Raw genomic sequence first — 26,303 nt, 5'->3', positions numbered from 1 at the left:
GAGGGAGGGGAGGGGAGGGGTACTTTTGCAGGTATCCAAACATAAAAATACAGAATCCTTTTGGAGTAGGATTTGCAATTCTGCCTCTGGCACTTAGGAGCCTTGAAATCATGGGTAATTAATAACTCTGAAAACAACTAAAGCCAGCCTATTAACAGGAGGTTGATGAAGATAAAAAGGCTGACTAGAAGGAATATACACCAAGCCCTACCTTCAGACCCTAACAATGAAGTTTCTGCCTTTTCAAACTATCAGACTGTACTGGGTGAAAGCTGGTTCCAATTCAATGTGGGTAAAATGCATATTCTAAATATAGATAATCTCTTTAATCTGGACTCCTAAGAACCTGATGTCCAAGATCAACTAATTTTCCAGTTCATAGAGAGGGTCTACACTAACCCTTCCTTCTCCGCAAGTGAGGTCATGCGTGGTCAAACCGTCCCAGAGCATGTGAAGGTTATCACATCTGGCTGGTGAAGGAGTGGAATGTCATCCTAGACAAGATACTGGCTCAAATGTACTGACACTGTTTCATAAAATGGAATTCTGATGAAAAGTCCTGGGTAGCTATACTTTGTTATACTTGGATAACACAGACAAACAGAATCATATTCACCTCTCAAAGAATCTGGATTGAATTGGTGTAATGTGTAATGTAATACAGGCTTCTCTAAAGCTGCTTGTATTGATACAAAATCATTTCTTATGCAAATACTTTATCTTCTGCACCAAGTCTATGTATCAAAACACTACTTAAATTGAATACCAGGCTTTTAGAACATGTATCAGTATATATCTAATTCTCATATTAGTATGTATCTAATTATCCAATTCTTCTCATAGTTTTGTCAGGTAAAGAACTCATCCGAGAGCATACCGATTTGCTCCAATGTGACCCAGCATTCCCACTGGTGGGTATTTATCCTCGAGAAACATTCATGGCAGCTCTATTCATAATTGTCCCAAACTGGAAACAACCTGAGTGTTCCTCAACAGATGAACGGATAAACCAAGTGTGGCACATCCACACAATGGAATACTACTAACAACAGAAAAGGAACTACTGACACACGCAACTTGGATGAATCACAAAGGCATTAACGCTGAGTTTCCAATAGAAGCCAGTCTCGAAAGGTTACATACTGTACGGTTCTATTGAAATGACGTTCTTGAAAAGACAAAACTATAGTGATAGAGAACAGATCAGTGGTTGCCAGGGGTTCGGCGTGGGAAAAAGATGTGACTACAAAGAGGCTGCACAAGCAAGTTTTGGGGGATACCATTGTTCTGCTGATTGTGGAGTTACACAAATCAACAGGGGTTAAAATTGATAGAGCTGTACAAACAAAAAAAGTCAATTTTACTATATGATAATTTAAAAAAATAAAGAGAAAAAAGGCAAAAATAGGGTTGAAGCACATTTTCTCACCAGCCATATGAAAATAATAAAAAGTCATGCCATAAGTATAGCATCACAGGACATTAAATTTTAATAATACCTGTAGATGAGAATTTGCAGCTTAACTTCAGAATTTAAAATTTCCACACTCGTTTCATAGATAAATAAATACCCTCCTGTTCAGAATGGTGACAGAAGTGTAGAGGTCACTACGATCCTTCCTAGACACATAAAATGTGTGGAATTCAGCATTCCAAGATTTCTGCATCTCAGCACAAACACATCATTGCCTATGTTGTTTAGGCAAAAGATAATGAAATATCTAAGGGATGAAAGGAATGTGCCAATCCTCTTTCCCTCATGGAATTCCCAAAGTCAATGGAGCTAGCACCCAGCACAAGGACTTCAAGGCAAGCTCCGAGCTGACATTCCTAGGAAGGGCCTCACAAATAAACCTGGGTCATTCCTAAAGATCTACAATACAATCCTCTGTAATCCAAGCAGTCAGCTGTTTCCCTGACACTATGGAAGCGACAACTGCGTCCATACACACAGGTTTCTGTGCATGGAATGCATGTGAATGTGTCCGCACACATAAAGAAACAAAATAATCCAATCCACAGGAAATTCTAAAATGCCTAACTCTCCATAATAATTCATCGATGTGCTAAGTGCTCAAATCTCTGTCGAACAGCCACTTTGTGCCAAGCACTGTGACAAGAACCAGGGGTGTATCAGTAAACTGGAAAGGTGAAACCTGGCCCTCACGTATCACCTCCAGTTAAAAGACACACAAGTCACTTTTATTATATCGACCATCTGAAGTTGGCTGATGAAGGCACTCCAAGTAAACGGTGACTAATGACAGCCAACTACATAGCACATTCTGGAAACTGAAAAAAACTCAGCATGCTGCCAGGGTTTCTGTTTGTTTTTGCTTTGGGAGGGGTGTGTACATGAAATGAAGCGCTAAGAAAATTAAAGGAGGAGACAGGCGAGGACCAGGTCTGGGAGAGCCTTCACAGCAAGAATTTCAGATTTGTCTTGTTGACAATTAGAAGCCATTAAAGAGTGGTATCAATTTCAAGAGTGTTTCAGACAAATATGTATTTTGAATCTTCTAGATTATGAGGGTTGGGGGAACAACAGTTAAACTAAGGACACAGAAAATGCACACAATATGAACGAGGTAACTGAGCTAATAGTTAATAGTGTTTCTCTAGCCACAAGAAAACAACATATCACTCATTAACTCTTTTCCCAAGGAATTCAAAAAATAACATCCTGAATAATACAGTGGGTGCCAAAAAAAGTATACACATTTTAAGAAAGGAAAAAACTGTTAAAATTGTAATACTCAATATATACTGATAACAAAAGACGAACACAAGCCACATTTGACCTCTGCAATTACAAGATGTGTTCAAAGTGGTTACCATCAGTGTAATTTTAATACTAGTTTTTTCCTTTCTTAATATGTGTATACATTTTTCCAGCACCCTCTGTATTAATAGTTGGCATTTGTATTAAACTTTACTATTTAGAAATCACTTTTAACATACACTGCTAACATTCACACCGTTCTATAAAATTAAAGATCGAAGACATATGTTAATTGAAAAACTGCCCTTGTTCTAACATTATACATGAATGAGAGAGTGTGACCAATGTACTCATTGACTGAAAATAGTTCAACTTAGTTCTCAGTGGCTTACCATCTCTTTCTGGCCCTAAGTCCACTACCTGAGTTTGGGCCACCTTCACTCTTCCTCTGGGTTTCTGCAATGGACTCCTCACTGGTCTCAGCCTCTGGTCTTATTTCACATCAATCTAATATGCATAAACAGCCAAAGATGATTTTTTTCCAGAGCACAAGAAAACCTGATCATATCACTACTCTGTTTACAACACTCCAGCGATGTCCCCACTGTGCTGCAGTTCAAGTCTAACCTCCCCCACATGGCATGAAAGGTTCTTCTGCAGTGACCTCGCCTTCTTCTCCTTCCCCTTCTCTTTTGGTAAACACCTGACCTCTCACCCTATATCTTGGACATGCTCAACTTTATAATTTCCCAAACACACTTTTATTTTGGTATGTATTGTTCCCTCAGCCCCAAATGTCTTCTGCCCATTGTCCCCACCCCCAATTTGCCTGGCTGTAACTCCTACTGCTTTAGATCTCCATTTAGGTGTCTCATTCTAGTAAACACCATCCACAGACACATGATAAACCACCTCATTAAAAGATGCACAGGGTGAAGTGGATGATTGTTCCCAATCGCTCAGTTTCTCCCTGTCACAGAATTATATTGGGTTGTCGGAAAAATCATGATGCGTTTTTGCAACAAAAAACAGAGAAAAAATATGTCATGACTTTTCCGACAACCAATACATCCATATCCTTGGCCAAAAGACTCTGCAGTTACCTACCACTAGAATAAGCAAACCCTGCCTCTTTGAGACTGGACTTAGTTATGTGATTTTCTCTGCCCAACAGTGTGGGCAGTATGCCAATTCTGAATCCAGGCCTTAACAGGCTTTGTGTATCCGCCCTCCTCCTTCCCCCTCTTCCCTTTCTTATTCTCCTATCTCCATAAGGAGATTATAAGACATGCAGAGCAGACCTATGAGCTTGGAACTAAATCCAGCTGAACCCGGTCAAGCTCAGCCCAGATCAACCAAATCCCCGCTGACCCAGACACTCATGGGGGGAAAAAATGTTTTAAACTACTGAGATTTTCAGATTATTCATTAAGTAGCTTTTTATTTTTTACAGCAATAGCTGATATAACGCATTCCCAATAAATTTTACTTTTATCAAAAAAAGTGTTTTGATTATATACAAATACGTGCAAAGAATTATGATATGGTATGAGAGTAGTCAATAAAATACAACATTAGGATAAATTCTATGAGGAAAGTGGAATAGAAATACAAATACAAAGAAAAACAGGAATAATTTACAACTTTCAGCTGTTAACAAAGAGCCTGTTCATGTGCTTTTTAAATTGGATGATGGTAAGTGATAAATCACTGTGGTATTTAGATTCCTGGATACATTTTTTAAAATGATGTAACAGTTTTATTTTAAAATGTCATTATTTATAACATGCCAAAAAGTGTATAATTTGCAATGATTTCAACTTGTGATGAAAAAGTTTTTAGATGTCATCCAAAACATGTGCAAGAGAGTAGACAGCCATTTTCCTTCTCCTAGTGTATAAAGGTCTATGAATTTTAGGGGGCTAGCCGAATGGCTCAGTTGGTTAAGAGCTCGCTCAAGGGTGTGAGCTCTGAGCAACAGGGGTTCGAATCCCGGCCCGAGCTGAGCTGCCAACAGGTGGCAGGATGGCTCAGCTAAAAAAAAAAAAATGTCTATGAATTTTAATACATGTTATACATACATATAATCATCACCTGTTTGTAAAAGGTACAAAAAAGGTGAATCTTCCTCATGCTATCTCCATTACAGTCACAGCCTCTTTTTTTAGGAAATATGTGAATAAAAAAGTTTGAAGAACACTGCTATATGACAATAACTAGCATAATTTACTAGTCCAGTTATTAAGGCTTCAAATTTTCAGCCAAATTCTAGTTCATTTAGTAATAGTAATAATGCCAAGAATATCCAATTAGCAATGGTAAAATCTACTCTGTGGGCCAAATAATATACTCAAGTGAAGCAACACTGAGTTGGTTAATATACTTATTGACTCACAGTCTATTGCCGCCAAGACTGAAGTTTCTCTATAATAATCATGGAGGATAATATAGGCTAATTTCGTCTGGAAACTAGTCTTATCTTTAAATAGATTTGCTTGGTTATACTAGGTAGTATTAAAAGACCTCCTAGTTAAATTTTCTCCCATTTTCTGCTTGCCTTAATTTTTCTGAAAGCTGAGACTTAGACAAATATCACTCCTAAAGAGCAAATTCCAAATAAAAATCATAAAAGTATAATACAAACAAGAATAAACTCCTTCATACACAAAAGGGTTTTAACCAGGTTTTCTCAAAACATCAAGCATATAACCACTACCTAGGAGAGGCTTCAAAAGTCAAAACCAAAGGACTCTTAAACAGCTACGAAAAAGATAGGCAAAGAAAGTCAAATATAGGAAATAACCTAAAATTATTCTTGTTGAATGATTTAAGAACATTGTTTAATGCTCTCCAACTCTATAGGAAAACCTGTTAACAAAGGTGAATTCAGTGACAGAGACTCACTGGAGCTTCAAGCAAACATTACCAGTTGGGAGGGTCCATGGGAAGAGCTAGGGCTTATGGGAGTTCTCATGCTCTGCATAATGGCCAGAACTCTACATATGAGGCCCCTCCAGGAAGAACTCGGTTTATAATAAAGCTCTAGGGTTCTAACTTCCCCTTCCCTTAACGTCTTTTTCCCTTCTACAAGTAGCCCTCCATCGTGGCATGCAGGCCAGAGTGGGCACATAGCTTGCTATGTCTACATGCACTGAGTTACAACCCTTTCTTTTTCCTGAAAAAAACCTTTTTGGTGACAAAACACCTAGCCGATATTATTTTTCAGTTGACATTAGTCATTAAGCCCAAACATTAAATAATACCTTTCTCTTAAAAAAAAAATACACAATACAAATCCCTAACATAGTTCTATTTGAGAATAACAAATAATTAAATGGAAAGTGGGAACTTTAAACAAATAATCTGTATTAGCATAAATTAATACAAACAGAAACCCTCATTCATTAAAAAATTTTTTGAACTACTCCTCTGTTTAAGGGATGATAGTTCTGATAGAATATGAATGGTGATTAGCTCTGTAACTATTGGCCATCTGTGCAGAATCACATTGGTAATTTTACTAACCTCTTAAAATAACACAGCACATTTTGGACCGCACTTACCGGCGGGTTTTACTATTTGCTAGATACTATGGGGGATACAAAGATGAAAGCTATGAGACTGCTCTCAAAGAGCTTAAGGTCTAAGTTACAGATTTGGTTAGAATAACCAAATTTTACACTGTGATGAAGTACAATGTGTATTGAATTATGCTACCCCTAAGTACAAAGAAATAGAAATAAAACTCTGTAAGGAACTCTGCAAAACTTCAAAGAGTGAGTTTTCATGTTCATGTTTCATGTGCACAAGAAAGTCTAGCATAATTTATTTTCTCATTTCTGAAAAAGAACAATAAAATCATCAAACCTAACTACCACTGGTACAAATGTTCCTTACTGATTGCTGTATTTCCCCAAAATGAAGAAAAAAAATCGCAACAGAGACCACAAATAAATACCTTTCTCCTCACTAAAACTAATCACAGAACTAGAGCTCAAAATAATTCACAGCAAAGTAGAAAGCAAATTAATTCACCTTAAAAATAATAAGTAATAGGTGCCAGCATTTTCAAAGTGCAAAGACAAGAAGTTGGTATATGCAACACTTCCCTCCTTTTCTGACCTCTTGTGAATCTGTCCTCTTATTTCCCAAGCACTTGAACCCCTCACAATGCTCCTATGACTCTGTATGCAAACATACATGAATGCACATGTATGTCCCAAGTCAGTCTTCTTCTATCTAAACGGCTGAAGTGATTTGATCTTTGATTGGAGAGTGGTAATAAGGGGAACAGAAGAGATTCTATTTAACTACACAGGAGCTAAGTGGGGGTGCTTACTCCTCCAGACAAAGTCTCTAGAACAATCGGGATACAGAGCCTTAGAATTTAAAGATAATCTATGGAATTTAAAGATAATCTGATAAGTAACTTCTTTGAAGATGTTAATGTACAAATAATCGCACTGAATCCCACCCCCCAGAGCTATAATAATGTTTACATCTTAATCGGTTACACAGTTAAAAAAAAATTTCCCCAAAGAATTTTAGGCATTAACTAGTAGGCAGGAAGACACCGCTGGTGTTCCTCAGACCACGCCATAAAGCCTATTCTATCCCCATTAGATATACATATGAGAGAGCTGTGTTTGAACTCTGGCCAAAAAGCTGCGAGTCTCTTCTGAAAATGCTAAATTAACAGGGTCAGACGAAAGGCCACCCAGAATGGAGAACTTTGCATTGTAAAATGTGGATATTTAGAAAGTATTAAAAATCATAAGTTATAAAGAAAAAAATTTTGGTTAAAAAAAACTTCCAGATGCATTCTTCCAAAACCATCAAGAAATATTCTGAAAGCATGTTCTAGGAAATAGCTGATATAATTAGAATAAGATAGCAGCAAATTTTAAAGCTACAAAGGCTTTTTAATGGCTTTTTAGAAATAACCCTTTCCACTGCACAAAACATTATCAAGAGTGAAGGCTGAGAACCTACAGATCAACAGAGATTTAAGATATATATATTGGGTTGTCGGAAAAGTCATGACGCATTTTTGCAACGCAAAAGATAGAAAAAATACATCATGACTTTTCCGACAACTCAATATATATAAATGTCATTAAATATATATAAATGTCATTAAATATATTATTAAATATTATATCAATTATTAAAATATCATTGTGATAAATAGGTCTTATCTGGATATTAATTCAAACAACTGAAAAAGTGACATTCGGACACTAACTGGATATGTGTGACTATATAAAAGTAAAACAAGTAAATTTTAAAAAATAACTTACAATGACACTTAACAGTTTCAAATGTATTGGAATGCCAGTATTTTTATTAGTTTCCCCTTATAAATTGTGTGTGTGTGTGTATGTTCATGTCAAATTTTACGTAAAGCAAAAAACTCCCATTTTTTATATACTGACCTATGCATATGCCTTAAAAACAGCTGCAGAACCTTCCTTCACTCGTAACAGGTTCTCTTCCTTAGTCTGCCTTTGACTTGACCTCCCCATCCCCCCCATGCCCTGGGAATACATTGTTCCCGCTGCTTCTACCTTCTCACCCTACATCAAGGAATAAGCGTACTTATTCCTTATTCCGACCCCTGTACTTACAGACACATGATGACCCCCAAACCTTTCCAGGACTATAGTTCCTCTTTGATATTCTCACTGAAGTCACCTGTATGTACACCTGAGGATTAGTTTGAAATATATACTTGTATATATGACTATTACTTTGTTCAGTCCATAATGTAGTCTTAAAATCTTCCAACAACTTTTTTATATCCCTCAACTTTTTTTTACTGGTTCTAAGCAAAAAGGACAAGAAATATAAAAAGGAGATTATTACCCCCTGATCTCCTCTTAGTGCCTTTACCTTTTTTTTACTCCCTGTGAAATTTTTTTAGCACCTTTTATTTCAAGAACAGAAGAAAAGATATGAGGCAGTTTTTTTGTTTTGTTTTGGTTTGGTTTTGGGTTTGGGCACAGATAGGCAAGGCAGAAAACACAAATGGCCACAATAGGAAGTTAGGGATGCCAAAGCCAGAGAGAGAGGAAATAAAGAGGCTATTAGACCAGGCTGATGTTCACCTAGCTCCTTGACCCTATTCTCTGGACCACCTGAATTGGTCTTCTGTTCCTTGTCCAAACTTGGAAAAGCCACCACCAGTCCCCTGGAGCTGGGAGAGACCAGACTTCCATTGCCAAGAATGTTTCACAATAGTAAAAGCTTAGTAAATATTTGGTGGCTAATTTAGAATATCAGAACAGACAAATTTGAAGCTACCTAAAGGAAATAAATTGGCTATTTGAGGAGTCAGATGGGGGAAGGGACCTGTTCTCCTTAAATGGATGTACTCAAGGAATAAACATCTAGCTCTTAATTTTAGTCTCCGAGCAGACAGATATCCTAGGCAGTTTTACACTGTCTGGCATGCCACTATCTTGCAGTCTAGTAAACGGGAATGTGAGCTCCTGCCCTGGGCAGTAAGACATAATGGCTGATGGCAGGGAAAGGCGAAGCAAATTCATAAAGGAGATTACAAGCTACACAAATCCTTACCAGTCTCTGCAATCAAAAGAGGTTATAAGGAACTGATCAAAAGCAATTTTCACTCCTTTTTAACTCTATGCATAAAAGAGCTCTTCAAGTTCTAAGAGTGTCTCACTTTGGGTACAAGCAAATATCTGTGATAGTCAAATGCTATGCAGAAAACAAAAGTAATAAGGCTGTTACTAATAGCAGGCAGTTTTACTTTTTACTTTTTAGTGTTTTTACATTTTCCTATCCTCAGAAAAATATACGCAGTTGAGCATTTTTTAGAAGTAAAACTGATTTTGATGAGCCAATTTAGGAGTAACTATATTAATAGAAATAGAAGGTTTTAACACCCTAGCTAGGGGAAGAGATGGACTAGTGAAGAGTAGGTTTCTGTTACTGACAAGAAGAATAGGATTCAGAACACTGTAAGAGATTTAAAAAACAAAAACAAAAACTGTAATAAGAGGACTGGGCCCTGCTTGCAAGCTGGGCTGCTATACGAAGCATCTTGACTATTCCAAAGATGCCCTGAGATCCAACCCAACCCTTTGGCTTCTGCCAAAGCAGCCCAGAAACAGCCAAGCCAAGTTCCAAGAATAGTCATGACATACCACCCCTTCCAACTAGTCATCCTCAAGGCGACCGGCGGTCTTTGGGAGGATCTGGTCCTAGGACTGAAGGCACAGTTCAGAAGGGCAGATAGCGGTTACCAACGCTTCCTTCCTTATCCACTGAAACCCAAATAAACAGAAGAATAAGGAACCCTGAATTTAACAGCAATTAATTCACTTAATTTACTGGCAATTGCTTCATGTAATTCACTGGGGGCGGTGTAAATAGGCTAAAACGGTTACCTCTTTCACAAATCTGATTTTCAGGGGCTATCTGGAAAACATTAGATGCTAAAATCAACTTTTAAAATACTTAAGTATATAAGGCGGCCCTTTTCTTGCAAAGTTGGGGAATAACCAGCTGGAAGCTGGCCTTTTGGTCAGGAAAAAAGGATGACTCCGAGTTCTTCCTGCTTCGTCCTCAGTAGCCAAGGGAAAACTCCTACTAAAACTTCTTTTCCTTTACCCATGATGGCCTTTTGGGACATCACGGCCTTCTAACAGAAGGTCCCTAACACAAGATCTGAGACCTCTTGCTCCCTACTTGTTGTGTGTATAATACATTCTGTTATGTAATTAAGTGCTATGCAAATACACTTGTGTGTATATACACACACATGTGTCATCAGGGATATAATTACATAGAGTGAAATAAACAAATTTTTGCAATAAAAGGTTCAAGTTCCAACATGCCAAAATTGTACTGAAAGTAACAACTGTTATTAAAGCTTGTATTGACTTAAGTTCTTCCTCATATGTCAACTAAATATACTTCTATTTCACAGTTTTTATGTTTTGTTATGAAAGCTACTCTTCTTTCAGGCTCTAAATTGGCAGTTATCCTTGATTTCTCTCTCCCCTTTATTTCAAGCTTTCATTAAGCATCTAGAGATCTTTACGCAAATGGTGGTACACTTAGAAATGCCTGCTTTCTTGTGTTAAGTATTTCATTATACTATTCTACATATAATATATATTATATATTATATAACATGCTATGTATTATATAGCAATATATTATATAACAATATATTATATAACATAATAAGCATTATAATTATGTCATCTATAATTATATATAAATATAATATATTTAATTTTCACAAATGTAGAATCATGTACGTATAGCAAAACCTTTTTTGACATAAATTGTGCAAAAAATAAATTTTGCTCAATTTATGGTTTTTATAGCCATATATTACAAATTAATAAAAGTTTATATTTCAATGTAGATGTACCTGAAAAAGTCTTCGATAAACTAACTTAAAGTGGTTCATATCTAACAATAATATTGTTATTGGGTTGTCGGAAAAGTCATGACTCATTTTTGCAATGAAAAACAGAAAAAATACATCATGACTTTTCCGACAACCCAATATGAATTAGAAAGTATCTGGAGACGTGAATACACTTGTATCACCAGGCAAAGAAAGGTTCTGCCTCCCGCTGTATAGTCAAACTGCTCTTTAAAAAGAGGAACAGGACAAAAGAACTGCAAATGTAAACATCATGGCAATTCATTTCAATGTCAGTCCCAGAATTTTAGAGATAGAAGCAGCTTGATATTGGGTTGTTGGAAAAGTCATGACGCATTTTTGGAAAGAAAAACGGAAACAATACGTCATGACTTTTCCGACAATCCAATAGATTATCTAATTTGAGCTCCATTTTTAAGGATGAGGTAATTAAAATACAAAGAGGTTAAAGAGACTCAACCAAGGTAATACGTAACTAAAACTAAAAACCTCAGACGTAGAACTGTCTCCTAAGAATGAATCACAGTGCATTGCGAGTGAGGATGTAAAATCGACCCCAGTGGAAAATGGTTTGGTGGTTCCTCAAAAAGCTAAACAGAATTATCACATGACCCAGCAATTCCACTCGCAGGTACATACTCAGAAGAACAGAGAACAGGGATTCAAACAGATACTTATATGCCAATAGCCAAAAGGTGGAAACAAGTCTAGTGTCCATCAAGAAATGAACAGATAAACAAAGTGTGGTAAACTAGATACAAAAAGACAAGTACTGTTTGGTTCCACTTACATGAAATACTAAAATAGGCAAATTCACACAGACAGAAAGTAGATTCAAGGTTACCAGGGACTGTGAGGAGGAAGGAAGGGGAGTTATTGATTATTGGTGACATTACATTGTAAATGTAATTTATGCCACTGAATTGTACACTTAAAAATAGTTAAAACGGCCAATTTTATGCTACATATATTTTATAACAATACACACAAAAAAAGTTTTTAAAAGGAAATGTCCCATAAAAGCTGATCCGCTGTGGGCAGGTAGCTCTAATGAGGAAGCAGCGGCTGGCCTACGCTTGGAAAAATAGTGATCAGAGATGTTTTCAATCCCACGCCCTAATTTTAATTTTAAAAAATTATTTAAATAAATCTAAATAAATTTGGTTTTTCACACAATTGCTGTTTATATAATAAATCTTTATGGTACTTAGACTGATGCCCAAAAAGCCCCAAGACATTTTTAGTATGCTTATAGTTTCCTGGACTGTGGTTTCACCTAAATGGTTTCACAACCAAAATTGGAAACAGAGTCAAAACTTATGGTAAAAGGATAAAGATTCTGCGCTCGAAAAAGGAAGAACATCTAAAATAAAATCTTCTCACAGAAACAAATAATGTTGCCCACAAAGTCATTAATTCTAAAGAATACCAACATGACACAACTTTTGAGGTCAAGCATAAAAGAAAAGCAACAGACTGGAAGAAACACAAATACATTAGCAATGCTTACATCTTAAGTGGGAACAATTTAATGAGTCACCAATTTCAAATGTGCAAACTCAGATGTACTGATCTAGATGGATAAGGCTTACATAATCTTGTCCAACTGTTTCAAGTGCTCAGGTAATGCCACGTGAAGATGAAGTCTGTAATTCTAATCTTCCCTACCCAACGCCCCAATCCCATAATAGGCAGTCATATTATACTAACCATGACTTACTATATATACTCATCAAAATACTGATTATTTCACAAGTCAAATGTCTGAGCAATTTTCACCTTGGGAAGGAAAATAAATGAAATTAAAAAGTCAAGAATATTCAACTGTTGAATAACTATGATGTACACTTGAAACTAATAAAATATTGTATGTTAGCTATATTTGAATTAAAATCTTAAAAAATATAAAAAAGGAATATTCCATATATAATATTTCATAATGTAAACATTAGGAAACAAGAGGAAAAGCTACCTAGTTGCCTTAAAAGGCTTTTAGTTAGAAAGTGCCTGTGAAGAACAGGCCAAGAGCGAGGGGGTACGAAGGTAAGACATGGTCCCTGGCGCTCATGAACCTCACTTAGTAATGGAGACATAAAAAGCAAAGCAGCTATTATACACAGAAATGTGGCCTACATGTTTGGTATCACAGATGCTTACTAGTATAGATGAGGATTCTTGCCCTGAGTCTCATAAGAAAGTCACGAGTTGGCCATGGAATAAAAGTTAGCATGCTAGTATGTAAAAAAGTACAACTGCAATATATATTCATTCTTTGAAGGACTTTCTGGACCACCTACTATGTGCCAGGCACAGACCACATTTAGAGAACTACATGTATTTTAGCATAGCTGGAGCCTAGAGAACAGGTATGAGACCAGCAGGCATCCCATTATGAAAGCCTTGGCTGGATGCTCTGCTAAGGAGTTTAGGCCGCCTCCTGAAGATGGTAAGAAATGAAAGCTGTTACGGAAGTAACAAGAGCAGAGCTACACACAACCAGAAGCAGGCTCTTCTATCCACTCTTGCTGAGGAGCTGGCATGCCGGCTCCAAGGGGGAAGGAAGGAAGGGCCGGTGTGACCCACGTGTCACGGGTACTGTATGGGGGAACCTCAGCCTCGAAGGTCTACCACTTCCCTGTTGTCTTGCTCTGTCACCAGACTCCACTCCAGGGGAGTAAAAAGATTCAGTACGAGTAGCAGGTAGGAGACGGAAGAGGAGTAACAGAGAAAAGCAGAGGCCCTCTGGCCAAAGTGCGTGAGGATTACCCACAGGAACTACTCGTATTTTAAACAGACCATTATGCGAACACAGTAAAACTCAGTATATTAAAACATCTGATGTTAAATTTTATGTTGTGTCTATTTTACCACAACTAAAACTAATTTTTTTAAAAAGAAAAAAACATCTAAAACCTAGGCATACTATATTTCTACTCCAGCGAACATTAAAAATTGTAAATATTAGTTCATATTATATTTAATGATAATTCCCTCATTCTTCCTTCACTTTTAAAGAACTGTTCTAAGTCGACCTTCCACCACAAACTAAATGTATAAGGACACAAAGAAACAATGATAATTACTGTCCTACTGGGGGAGAGAGGAGAATCACATCCCAAACGGACATCATCCAATAACCAACTGTCCCTTTCTGGAGACTTGCAATGGTGCAAACTGCTACCATCAAGAATGCACATGGATTTGGGCAGACACATTCTAACAGCACAGCTGTCTGTCCAGGCATGCTGCTGAAAGAACAGTACATTCCTACGTGTCCTGTCCCCCACCCACCTTAAGCCCCCTTACAAAAGGGAGTTTAAACAAAACTGTCATGTTTAGGCCTCTAGTGTGTGAGTGTGTGTGTGTTCAATATGATCAGTTAGGTAACAATAGTAGCAATGAACCCCTCTAATATCACCCTTACCCCAAAGATAGTCGCTTCAGGATTCCTCAAGAGGAAAACAATTTTGTTTGAGAAATGTGTGTATTTCTCAAGTCTTGACTTGGGCTATTTAGGTTCAAAGAGAGGATAACAAATACTAACTTAAGGAAAATTAATATATACAGTAGAGGAGTGAGTACTGAGAATCAGAGAATGAGTCTGAGTCCTAGGTAGCCAACTTACTAGCTTTTTGATCTTGGGAACACTGTCCAACCTCTCTAGGCTTCAGTTTTTCATCTATAAAACATGAACAATGAAACTGAAGCTTAGCTAGATTCAATGATTTAAAACATATCCACACAAAAAATTGGATTTTTAAAACTTCTACACTATATTCAGGATTGAATAGATAAAATTTACAAGCCAAAAAGATAAACAAAATATATATTACATTTAACAGTCACTTCCTTAAGTATGCTATTACAAGAAAATTACTGCATCAAAGTTTTTAAGTAAGGGACAGAAAAGATGTCTCAAAAATAAGAAAGTAGTAGACTGTCTAAATTCTTAATCTACTAAAACTACTGGCTTGAGTCTAATAATACATACTGATGCTAAATATGACCCCTCTTGCATTAAGTTTATTTACTATATAACTGACAAACAATCCTCTTTCAGTTCCAGGAATTTTTTTGATTGTTTATTCGTTATATGTTATTTTTACAGGAAACTATCTACAGGGCAACATTTTACTGTACTTATTAATAACTGCAACTGAATTTTGTAGTGTGCTTTCTAGTTAAAATCTCCCAAGTAAATGAGGTAGGTATAGGTGTTTCTCCTATAGTAAATTTTCAAAACTCGAATTAGATATGACTAATCAAGTTTATATTAAATAGAATGCTATTGGTTAAAATTTATGATCAAGGAAAATCCTAATTGTGCATCACCTTAAAGACACAGATGCTGGTCGCTTAAGGAGTGAGGTGTTCTTTCCTTTGCCACTGATAGTTGTGACTTTCCTGCCAATTACTTTTATTTTATAACCAACTGTCAGTATAGCTGGTTATGTCTGCCTGTGATTAGTATCAAACATTGCTTAAGAAAGCAATGTCTTTCACAACTCTTCCACAAAGAACTTTGTGTTACACTTTGATTACAAGCAGCTTTCATTTTTTCTTCCACTTTTGGCTGGAACCATTATATATACACCAATTTATATACCAACAGGCTGCTTTAAGGGTTCAACATTTACTGGTATTTTAACAGCCTCATTACTTCAAAGTTTTGGAAACTGTAAATATTTTGTTAGAAATTAACAAAGTTTGTTTCTACAAACCTGTAAAAAATTGCTAAATAATATCAACAAGATTTTAGGGATAAATTTATTTAAAATTTAAAAATTAGTTGTAAAGATACTTAAACTATTAAGCATATTAAAGTGCTACTAAAAACACCCTTAGCTACTTGTTAAGTCAGATATCCCAATGATTTTTTTCCAGCAAAATTATGACAATAGCCTTTCAGTTATTTGTTCCTGAAATATCCCGATGAATGCCCTAAAATATTCCATAAATCAGATATCCTACAAAGCAAACTGGTCCTTCTTATTAAAATTAATAAGGCACTATATAAGCTTTTAACAGAAAAATTTCAACTTACACTTTGTATACTTAACCCTTACAAAACAGATTTAACTATGCAAAATACTCATTCAAATCAAAACAAGAAAACAATAAATATAACCATAAAGCTGGCAATGAAGATGAAAAGGTTTAGATAACATATTCCTGGAACTCACAGGTTGACTTTCACTCGGAGGAAGATAACCACGGGCTGTCACCTTCTCAATATAAAGAGAGCATCTTTATGTGTATGCGTCAAGCGGTCAAGTTGATGAAACACAAAGCAGCTAAAACTTAGCAGAAAAAGATAACTGCTGTCTTTGTCAACGTACAACTGAAATAGTCAAAAATTACAATACAAAACAAACATCACACAATGTAGAAGAACACTTAACCAGAAGTCAGGAGACTTCTAAGTTCTAATCTTTTCTCCATCATACTAGCTATGAGAATTGACCACTGTGCCTCCATTTCTCATCTGTAAAATTAAGGAGCAGGGGAAGAAATCCCTCTAAGGTTATTTTCAGCTCAAAAATCTGATTCCAAGAACCAAATTGAAGTACGCCAAATCCTGTTTTCTTATCTCAAACAGAAATAAAAATAAATTATTACGTAAGTTGGAGCTACAGGTAGCATTATACTATCTTTGACTATTACAAAACACAGCAGTTGTAGATAAAGGCTATGGCAAGAATAAAAACCCATGAAAAGTTACAATGAGAATTTATTAATAAAAACACACTACTTTCTCAGGATAAAGTTCCCACTGTAAAAACTTATAAAATTTTTTTTGAAAATCTTCTAAGCCATCAACTTGAAACTTTTTTCTTTTTTTTTTTTTTTTTTTTCACAGAACACAAAACACTTTTATTACACGAACCAAGCAAGGAGGGAGGATGATTTATTTGCCTTCCCAGGCCTTGATTTCCCTCCAGCTCCTTGCCCTGTAGCACATAGTCATCTGCTCGGCCACACTGGCCCGGTCTTGAAGGGATGCATGCAAGAAGCTTGCCCTGCTGGAACTGCTCCTCTAGAAGACTGCTGATTTTGGCATTCTTTTTCCTTTCATCATATTTCTTCTGAATTTTCTTTGATTGCTTTTTGTTTAAAATCTCTTCCTCCTCAGGAGTCAGCTTGGCCCCCCTTCTTGCGGCCTAGGGGCAGTGCATAGTGGGACTCGTACCACTGTCGGTACGGTGTGCTGTCAATGAGCATGATGCAATTCTTTACTAGGGTCTTGGTGCAGACCAGTTCATTGTTGGATGCATTGTAGACCACATCAGTAATCCTTGTTTTGTGCGTACAACACTCGGAGCCCCAGGAGAAGTTCCCCACATCCAGCCTCAATGCACGGTACTTCTTGTTGCCTCCATGCACACGGACTGTGTGTATGCGGGCCAATTTTAGTGTTGGCAGCAGGGCGTCCCAGTTCATATTTTCGCTTCTTGTGGTAGGGCTTTCTCTTGCCCCCGGTCTTGCGGCGCTTGTGCCAGTTGTCCCGAGAGATGCCCATGGCTCAGCGCCGACTGGAAAGAGCTGAAACTCTTGATAACTACTTTGTTAGTCATATTTTGGGAACCCTAGACAAGCAGATCAAATGAACAGAAATTAAGAGTTGAGAAAAATTATCAAGCTCTTCTAGGCTGTAACTTCATAATGTATAAAGCAGTTTTGGAATTCATTTTCAGAGGGGTGGGGGGAGGGATGGGTGTGTGTGTGTATGTGTGTCTATGTTAATCATTTCCATACACTCCCTAAACTTGACTGGGTCCAGCAACTCCTTATTTAAAAGTTTGCTTAATTTCTCAATATGCTAGGATTTCTCTTTCCCTTTCACTTTCTATTCCTCTTCTCCTTCCAACACTATTGATTTTTTAGTATGCTTCCCAGTGTCCATTTTGCTTTGTTATTGCCCTTATCCGTGATTTCATTTCTGATTCAAAGTGCCTCTATTCACTTAGTAAGAGTTCTGAGATTCGGAAATGTCCAATGTATTTCCTATGATGCAGTTCCTTTCCACAACATCAGATATAAAAGGTTTGCTAGCAAATTCAGACATATTATTCAGTCACTTGAAAGTTTACATTTTACATGTTGACATTTTTATATTCCATTTATTTTCATCACGAACAACCTGCTTGCTTAAAGACTCTGCGAATTATGACTTTTAAATACTTTTTAGCATAGTGATACATGCTGGAGAAACCAAAGCAGTTTCAAATTCGAAACGTCACCTAGTCAAATTGGAGAGGAAAAAATAGCACCCAATATTTAATTTGTCAAAACTTTGCAACATAGCCTTTTTGGGAAGACCTAATTTAAAAATGTATTGCATGCTATAATATAACTATAAAAGGTATTGGAGTTTCTTTTAGGAATCTTATCATATTTCTTCAAGATGCAAGTGATACTTGGGAAAGCTATACAAACAAACTTAAATCATTAGAATTTAACTGTAATTCCTAAAGCTACCATTTAAAAAAATATTCATTATAAATTCAATTTTATCTCTTACCCTGTTCTTCAACAGAAATCAAATCCCACGAAGAAATGATCCCCAAATAACTGTGATAAAGCTCACTCTATCTAGGACAGTGCTGCATAGCCTATGGCTATTTTAGACTCATATCTAGTCTCTGCTTTCACCCTTGCCCCAAGAGTTTATTCTCCGCAAAGCTGCCAGACTGAACTTTTTAAATCTACGCCTCCTCCCGCCAACAGATTCCCACCCTACTCAGAGTAAAACCCTAACTCCTCATGATGTTACACAAGCCTTCTAAAATTGGTCCTCAGCAATCCCCTGCATCCCACACACAGCTTTTACCTTCTCTCTCCTGTATTACCATCTCCCAGCCTTCTCCCTGAGTCTGTCCTCTCTAGCCAGTCCAGCCTTCTCCACCATTCTGGAAGAATAAATGCCTCGGCTGTAAAAATATTCTCCGGAATTGACGGTCCTCTCCCTGGAATACTTTTCTCCTAAAAGCCATTAAGTCTCACTCCTTCAGATCATTCAATTCTGCGCTGAATGTCGCCCTTCCAGAGGCTTTCTCTGACTGTCCTATTCCAAACAGCACCTCCCCTCTCACTCGGTCCTTTCACCCAGCTGTTTTTCTCCTGGAACTCATCACCACATGGTACAGTAAATAAATAAATATTCAGTGCTCCTCTCCACCCCCTACATTGTCATCCCATGAGGGCACGGAGCTTCATTTGCTCACTGCCATATTCCCGGTGCCAAGAAAGTACCTGGCAGGTGCTCAGTAACTGCTAAATAAATGAAAATTTTAAATGTCTGACTCTAGAATTCATGCTGTCAACTTTAATTATTCATGCATACCAAAGAAGTCCTTTAAATTATAAATGTTAAGAGTGTCTTTAAACTGGGTATATTGATTGCCTCTAGGGAAGAGAACCGGGTGGCTGAAGGGAGAGATGTAGAGCAATTAAAGGTATACTGCGTAAATCTTGAACTGTATTAACGTGTTAACACTATATTAATGCATTAACTTGTTATTAATTTTAACAAAGTTTTCAAACGTTCCCTTATTCTTGTATGTTAACCAGCAATCTCCTGTCACAAGGAAGCTGGTAGCTCCATTCACCAGTTCATTCATGTAAGGTAAAAGAGCCATCAAACAGCAGTACGGTCATGCCTTTATTAACTCATTATGGGACTGTGTGCCACGGACCTTGTCATCAGGAACTCTGTCACCAAAGATAGCAATAATAAAGAATACCCGGGCTATGCTCTTGTGTACCCAGAACTGGAGGCCTAGCCCTGGGAATGGCACTGGATGGGAAGACAGCTGGGAAGGGAAAAAGTGGGAGCATCTATTTAGTCACTTTCTGTTATCCTTTATAACCAAAGCGCATCTCCTATTTAGCAGGAAGTCACTCCCACTTTTCTTGAAAACAGTGCTCCTCTCAACTGACATTAAGGCCACATGAAGAAGGTGACTTTCAGAAGAGGAAACCCAGCACGTTGACAGTAATGAAACCTTTAGGGACCCATACTAGACCTAAGGACCTTCCCAGTACTTTACACTTGTATTATCTCACATAGAATAAGAATTATAAAACTGTATCTTGAAAAAAATAAGCACTAATGGGCCGGCCGAGTGGCTCAGTTGGTTAAGAGCTCGCTCAAGAGTTTGAGCTCTGAGCAACAGGGTCCCCGGTTTGATTCACAGCCTGACCTGAGCTGTCGCTGAGCTGCCAACAGGTGGCAGGATGGCTCAGCTAAAAAAAAGAAAAAAATAAGCACTAATTTCTGCCAGCTATAAAGTAATCGATTAATGCACTTAACTTTCAAATTCAGATAATGCTGTACACTTTCCAACTTTTGTACATTAAAATATTAGGCATTATGATAGTATGACAAGCTTAATCTTTCTGTATGAAATAACTTTATGTACAAATATTCCCCCATCATTTAAATAGTCTCCACTCTTAAGATTTAAAAAAAATATATCACATGTTTTCCCCCAAAAGTACTGCAGTGTTATATGAAAGAGGGAACAATTACAGTAATACCTTGGTTTGTGAGCATAATTTGTTCCGGAAACAAACTACTCGTATTGCAAGACATTGCTCATTTACCACGTTAAAATATATTAGAAATGTCTGCTCGCCTTGCAGAACACTCGCAAACTGTATGACTCATAGTCCAAGGTTTTACTGTAATTAAGAGTATTTGAAATTGGAAAATCAGTCCCTCAACTGAAATTAGAGTATTTGACAATCAATTGGAACCTGTCATATAAAAATTAAGTTTGGACATAAGCAAAAACACTATATAGTCTTCCTTTTGTTTTCTTCTTTAAAAAAAAATTTATTGCAAAGAAACAAAAAAGTATAAAAGCAAAAGAGTAGGGCCGGCCGAGTGGCGCGATGGTTAAGAACTCGCTTGGGATGCCAGAGGGCCCCGGTTCGGATCCCACATATGAGGGCCAGTGACACTGCCCTCTACAGCTAAGATGCTGAACAACGGCTCAACCTGGAGCTGGGTTGCCAAGGGTCGCCGGCGACGGCTAGGCTGCAGCCCCTGTGGCAGTGGGTTGCCATGGGCTACCGTGTGTAGCCAGCAGCCGCAGTGAGCGGCCGTCCAGAAGCCCGGCGACTGATCTGCCTCGCCAGGGAAGAGCGCAATGACGGTGCCAACTTGGGCCAGTGAAGCAACATCCTCCACAACTAGATTGAAGAACAAAAAAAATGACAGCAACTTGTCTGTTCCCCTTCCCCCAATTAAAAAAAAAAAATTAAAAAAAAATAAAAAAAATAAAAGCAAAAGAGTAACTGTGACACTCCGTGACATTTTGTCTTTCCTCTATAGTCAAAATGTAACAAAAGATGAACCAGTCGTATTTCATGTATTGATCAGCCATTGTACACAATGGGGAACTTTAAACCATACACAATAAGTTACAGAGCCATTTATGAAAAATGGTCCACAGGACTACTGTGGGTCTCGTTTTCCCACAGGTAGACACAGCTGATCTTGGTCATGCTGGTCAACTTATCCAGATGCACAACTAAAAGACAGGCTTAATTATCCCAACACTCTTTAGCCCTTTCCCCCTTTTGCTAGAGAGAGAGATAAGACAAAAAAATACCATATCAGAATGTCAAATGCAATCCTACACCACACTGTTACCTCTATAACACCCTACCAAATTATCACCCAAATGCTATTTAAAACAAACTCTCAGTAATTCCTATACCACCTTTATTTTCAATGGACAAATAAATATACTTGTTTTTATCCCAGACTGCCTGACTTTCCATTTTGAAAATCATGCTGTCATGATGATATGCGATTTCACCTACCATTTGCACTTATAAATAATAGAAATGCGGCGAATTGATGAGTTAAATCTGAAAAGTCACTTAATCTTTAAATGCCTATGTGGCAGACATAGAGGAATGAAATACACACTAAACAGAAAATTCATACAATCATATCACAGTCAAAAAACAAAAAAATGGGTTAGGAAAAATAAAGAATAAATTTTTCATTAACCAAAGTATTTTCTGTAACATTAATGAGTCTGATCATCTTTTCCTAATAAATAGAAGAGCCTAAATTCTTTTCTTGAAACTTTGCTTCTCTAAAAATGGAACTCAACTTTTTACACATTTTTCTTTAGAGCATTAAGTAACTGTACTGTGTCTATTAAAATTACTAGAAAGAAATCAATATTAAACTCTGTTGAATACCTTTAATAGTAGTATGAATTGTACTCTCCATTATGTGTATCTACAGTCATATTTCATAGTTTCTAAGATAAATGTTCAGAATATACATAATATAATGGAGAAAAATATAACAAACTCAAACCAAGTATCAGCTTTTCTGACCTTCCAACAAAGCAGAACTTTACAAAATAAATGAGAACCATTAGTTTCCTGCACTAAGAAAGACAAAAAAAGGTTTTCTGAACTCAAGAAAGTTTGAGGCATCACCACTAGAAAAAGTGGCCAACAAATCACACTATGAATTTCCACACTTTAAAAATGCAGCAAATTCCATGATCTCACTTATATGTGGGGTCTAAAATAGTCCAACTCAGAAACAGTAGAATGGCAGCTGCGCCAGAGAGAGGAGGGAATGAGATGTTGGTCAAAGGCTACAAAGTGTCAGTTAACAAGATGAATAAATTCTGGAGATCTAATGTCCAGCACGGTGATTACAGTTAATAACATACTGTATACTTGAAATTTGCTAAGAGTGCAGATCTTAAGTGATTTCACCACAAAAAGAAAAAAAAAGAAAAATTGTAAGTATATGAGATGATGGATATGTTAATTAGCTTGACTGGGGTGTGTATTTCACAATGCATACATATATCAAAACATCAAAATGGTGTTCATTTCACAGTGTATACACATATCGAAACATCATCTGTGTTGTATCAACATACATCAAAATAACATACAACTTGATGTTTTAATTAAATGTATACAATTCCTATTTGTCAATTATACCTTAATAAAACTGAAAAAAATGCAAATTCTTCCATAAGTGAATATTATTGTCAAATTCATAGTCCAAACTTGTGTTTTCATGTAAGCAAAAAAAACATAGTAACTTTATTAAATGAGAGATAATTTTTAACCTATAGTGGCACCTGGATTTTCTTCCTAAGTACTGGAGTATCCCCTAGTGGACTGGTGAGGAACAGTTTTTTGCTTATTAAATTGAACTTTGTAAGTCAGTGATCTTAAGAAATTTGTGCCCAAAGAGTATGTTCCCACCCCACCACCCATGGTCAAAGCAATATTAACACAGGTTTTTGTAAATTTCGTAATTTTCAATTCAATGGGGGCCCTGCAAGACAAACAAATCTATTTCTTGATAAAATATTGTTTACAATGTTCTGAATATAATCCATTCCAAGAATTGTTATAGAAGATGATGACGAATTTAGAAATTTAAAATCAGTCTTCTTTAATTAACAGTTTCCCAACAATGTAATTCAAAGCAAAGGAAGTTATGGAAATTAAGCTACCTCACTGATCAAAACGTCAATATTCAAATTATGAGTATTAAGCAGGGTGCTTTCTAAAGAGCCAGTGGTGACCAAAAAAGAATTTGACAAACTACTGATAGGGGTTTGGAAATTATTTTTTTACATACCATATAATTTCTGGTAACATGTGGAATTAGAATAACGAAAAACAATTTTTAAGACATCAACACCCTACACAAAATAAAATCTAAACAATGACATTTCATATTTTTGCAAGTAATCAAGCAAAATCTACTGAAGAATACAAAGCATATGAAGCCTTTGCAATCCTCCTTGAACACACTGAACACGCTTCCTCCATCCACTGGTCTTCCCCGTTCTGTCTCTGCCTGAAACACTGCCCCAGTCCGAGCCACTGACCTAATTAATTCCAGCCCATTCTTCAATTCTCAACTAAATCAACCCTAACCTCCTTGACTAGGTAGAATTCCACTATCATTGCATCTCATAGCACTATGTATCTCATCTTCTGCTGATTTATTTAAGTACCGGGTGCTCATTTTATTAAAGGGTTAGAGAGTCTTATTGTCTTTACAGGGTTGTTGTGAAGATTAAGGGAACATGTGTAAACCACCTAAAGCAAAGCCAGTCACCATGTAAATACTATTAGGATAAAGTATGCTTCTGACAACTAAGAATATTCCTTACTTTTACATATCTTGTTGTTAAAAACCACTTTATTACCAGCATTAACGTAGTTGTTCTAATCCATTCCTTACCAAATTCTGATATCCCTCCCTTCAAGCTTAATTCCCTATCCTTTGAATAGAATTAGGGACTCATTTCTAACAAATAGAATAAAATGGAAGCAAACTTGCATGACTCGGAGACTAGGTTGTAAAAAATACTGAGGTATTCTGTTCCCTCTCTCTAGCATCACTTGCTCTGGGGAAACAGCTGCTACGTTGTGAGGACACTCAGACAGCCCTGCGGAGGGGCCCACGTGGCAAGGAACTGAGGGCTCCCACTGGCGGCTAAGTGAGCCATCTTGGAAACAGATCCGCCAGCCCCAGACAAGCCTTCGGATGATAAGAGCTCCGGCTGGCAGCTTGACTGGAACCTCACAAGAAACCCTGAGTCAGAACCACCAAGCTAAGAAACTTCCAGATTTCTGACACTGAGAAATCGTGTGAAATCACAAATACGTACTGGTTTTAAGCTGCTTAACATTGGGGTAAATAGTTACTCAGTAACAAATACAACTAATTTATTGTGTTTAATATGTTTCAATAAAAAAAAGGATGATGATAGTAAATGAAGAAACAAAAAACACAATGAAAAAAGACCAACAGCTCAGCAACAAAACAATAAATCTGATTTAAAAATGAGCAAAGGAGTTGAACAGACATTTCTCCAGAGAAGATGTGCAAAGTACATGCAAAGTACATGCAAAGACACTCAACATCACTAATCATTAGGGAAATGCAAGCTGAAACCACAATGAGATAACCACCTCACACCCATTAGGATGGCTACTATCAAAAAAATAGAAAATACGTGTTAACGAGGATATGGGGAAATTGGAACAGTTGTGCACTACTGGTGGGAATATAAAACAGTGCAGCCATTATGGAAAACAGATGCCAGTTCCTCAAAAAATTAAAATAGTATTACCACCTGATCCAAAAAATTAAAACTGGGTCTCAAAGAGATACCTGTACACCTATGTTCCTAAGCAGCATTATTCCCAATAGTTTAAAGGTGGGAGCAACCCAAGTGGCTGATCAATCGATGAATACACAAAATGTGGTACATGCATACAGTGGGATATCATTCAGCCTTAAAAAGGAAATTCTGACACATGCAGCAACATGGATGTAACTTGAGAACTTAAGTCAAATGAGATAAGCCAATCACAAAAGGATAAATACTGTATGATTCCACCTATATGAGGGACCCAGAGTACTCAAATTCACAGAGAAAGCAGAACGGTGATTGCGAGGGGCTGGGGGGAGGAGCAACAGGGAGTCATCGTTTACTAGGTACAGAGTTTCAGCTTAGCAAGATGAGAAGAGTTCTGGATGGCGGTGATGGCTACACACTGTGAATGGACTTACTACCATTGAACTGCACATTCTAAACTGGTTAAAATGGTCCATTTTATATTATGTGTATATATTTTTTTAAATATCAGACATTTTAAAGAGAATCAAACTGAACTTGCAGAAATGAAAAATATAATAACTGAAATTATGAAGTCAATGGGTGGGTTAAATTGCAGATTAGACCAGAGAAAGAACAGTCTGAAGAAATATACAAAATGTGGCACAGTTATACAGCTGAAAATATGAAACACAGCTTAACAACATGAGGACAAAACAAAAGGTCCAACATACATCTAAACCATGTTCAAGAAGACAAGAGTAGAGATATGGGAAAGGGGCAATATTTGAAGATATAATTGCTGGGACTTTTCCAGAACTGCTGAAGTTTCAAAGAATCGCTAGCAGGATAAATAATAAGAAATCCATTCTTTGTTGTTGTTTTTTAAAACATTTTTATAGGGGAATTGGGGGAAGGGGAACCGACAAGTTGCTGTCCTTTTGTTCTTCAGTCTAGTTGTGGAGGATGTTGCTTCACTGGCCCAAGTTGGCACCATCACTGTGTTCTTCCCGGGTGA

General features: G+C 37.0%; 1 protein-coding gene and 1 pseudogene across 4 annotated transcripts in view; both read right to left on the bottom strand.

Annotated features, from left to right (window-relative positions):
• ABL2 (ABL proto-oncogene 2, non-receptor tyrosine kinase) overlaps window positions 1–26,303 on the bottom strand; it is a 93,201-nt gene that overhangs the window by 44,807 nt on the left and 22,091 nt on the right. The gene's annotated exons all lie outside the window — the stretch shown is intronic.
• LOC109384899 (40S ribosomal protein S8 pseudogene) overlaps window positions 17,056–26,303 on the bottom strand; it is a 30,991-nt pseudogene continuing 21,743 nt past the window's right edge.

The sequence above is a fragment of the Hipposideros armiger genome, unplaced genomic scaffold (genome assembly GCF_001890085.2).
Source record: "Hipposideros armiger isolate ML-2016 unplaced genomic scaffold, ASM189008v1 scaffold_6, whole genome shotgun sequence".
NCBI classification, from domain to species: Eukaryota; Metazoa; Chordata; class Mammalia; order Chiroptera; family Hipposideridae; genus Hipposideros; species Hipposideros armiger.
The sequence above is the reverse complement of the archived record's forward strand: the minus strand, read 5'-3'. Positions and strand labels throughout refer to the sequence as shown.